Consider the following 2,580-nt stretch of genomic DNA (forward strand, 5'->3'; position numbering starts at 1 on the left):
GTCTTATAATTATTCCTTTTAAAAAGAAGAGAGGAACATTAATTTAAAAGATTAATATACTATAATTTTTTCCAAAGATTACTTTACTGGTGACTATTATATGTAGACAAGGACATCTCAGCAGTTATATTCACATCCAATTGGTGAAAATACCCATTACCTATGTGCCAGAAATAGGTTTTGTGGTTTGTTTGTTTGGGGTTTTTTTTGCAGTTAAATTGCATACAAATTCCCCTCCTTAATACCAGAGAGAGCCCAGCCATCTGTGAAACAGTAAATTTGCCTTCCATCCTTTGCTCTCTTGTTTCTTGTTCTGCCACCCTACTAATAATCTGCTTTTAGAAAAAGACCAATAGGGCTTCCCTGGTGGCGCAGTGGTTGAGAATCCTCCTGCTAATGCAGGGGATACGGGTTTGATCCCTGGTCCGGGAAGATCCCACATGCTGTGGAGCAACTAAGCCCATGTGCCACAACTACTGAAGCCCACGCGCCTACAGCCCGTGCTCCACAACGAGAGAAGCCACCATAATAAAAAGCCCATGCACTGCAATGAAGACCCAACACAGCCAAAAATAAATACATAAATTTATTTTAAAAAAAAACTGGCAATATTGTCCAGCTTGGTTCACAGGTAAATTTTACCAAACATTTATGGAAGAAATTATACTAATTCTCTATAATCTCATCCAAGAGATAGAAGCAGAGGGAACACTTTCTAGCTCATTCTATGAGCTGAGCATTACCCTAATAATATAACCAGACAAAGACATTACAAAAAAAACTACAGACCAGTATGTCTCATGAACATAGATGCACAGTCCTCAACAAATTATTAGCAGATTGAATCCAACAATGTATAGAAAGAATTATACACAACAACCAAGTCATGCAAGGCTAGTTCAACATTTGAAAAATCAATTAATCCATCACATCAACAGGCTAAAGAAGAAAAATCATATAACTATATCAATAAATACAAAAAAAGCATTTGATAAAATCCAACATCCATACATGATAAAAACTCTCAACAAAGTAAAAAATAGAGGAGAAACTTCCTCAACTTGATAGAAAACATCTATCCCAAAACCCAAAGCTAACATCATACTTTTTTTTCATTTTCATTGGAGTATAGTTAATTTACAATGTTGTGTTAACATCATACTTAATGGTGAGAAACTAAAAGCTTTCCCACTAAGATCAGGAACAAGGCAAGGCAAGGATGTCTCCTCACCTCTCAACACATCATATTGGCACATGATCAGTTAGACAAACCAGTAGAACAGCAATAGATCTATTTGAAAATGTAATAGTCTATTATAATATAGCAATAGATCTATTTGAAAATGGAAATGTAGTATGCATATGATAAAGGTAGTATCTCAGATATATTGGGGAGAGATAAACATTTTAAAAAGTAGAGTTGGGATAACTGAATGGCTATATGAAAAAAAAATCGGATCTAGTCCTTTCACCATATACTACAAAATATTCCAAATGGATCAAAGATGAAATAATAATGAAACCATAAAAACACTGGGGTGGGGGAACTGGTAAATTCCTCTATAGCCTGGAAGTGGGGAAAACTTTGACTCAAAGTCCAGAACAAAAAAAATCACTGACAAATTTAACTACATAAAAATTTTAAAAAGAAAATTTTGTATCACATAAAAGTTATAGAAAATGGTCAGACATATGAGCCAACAGTTCACAGTAAAAGAAACACAAAGGCCCTTATATGGGAATTCCCTGGCGGTCCAGTGGATAGAACTCCTTGCTTTCACTGCTGCGGGTGCGGGTTCAATCCCTGGTTGGGGAACTAAGACCCTGCAGCCGAGTGGCACAGCCAAACAAAGAAACAAACAAAACAAAACAAAACAACCCACAAAGGCCTTTATATATATGTGAAAATATGGGCAATCTCACTCACATTAAAAGAGATACAGGGCTTCCCTGGTGGCGCAGTGGTTGAGAGTCCGCCTGCCGATGCAGGGGACACGGGTTCGTGCCCCGGTCCGGGAAGATCCCACATGCCGCGGAGCGGCTGGGCCCGTGAGCCATGGCCACTGAGCCTGCGCATCCGGAGCCTGTGCCCCGCAACGGAAGAGGCCACAACAGTGAGAGGCCCGCGTACCGAAAAAGGAAAAAAAAAAAAAAAAAAAAAAGAGATACAAATTAAATCATACTGAGACTATTTTCTTTCCTATGAAATTGGTAGAAATCCAAGTATGATGATGTATTCTGTTACTGAGGCTGTGAGGAAAGAAGCACTGTCATGTACCTCTGGTGGGAAGGCCAAATGGTATTTCTCTGTGGAGGAGAATTTGGCATTATCTAGGACATATATATGTATTTAGCATTTAATCAGCAATCCTACTTCTAGGGATCTATCCCAATAATACTATGGCAAAACACAAAAACAAAAACATGCCTTTTCAGTGCAACACTATCTTATTATAGCAAGACCAGAAACAACCCAGTGTCCATCAGCTGGGGAATAGTTGAACAAACTATGGTACACTCACACAATGGAGTTTTATGGAGCTGTTAAAAGGAGTAAGGAAGATTTCTTTTATATACTCT

This window comes from Leucopleurus acutus (assembly GCF_964270905.1).
Source record: "Leucopleurus acutus genome assembly, chromosome: 10".
Taxonomy (NCBI): Eukaryota; Metazoa; Chordata; class Mammalia; order Artiodactyla; family Delphinidae; genus Leucopleurus; species Leucopleurus acutus.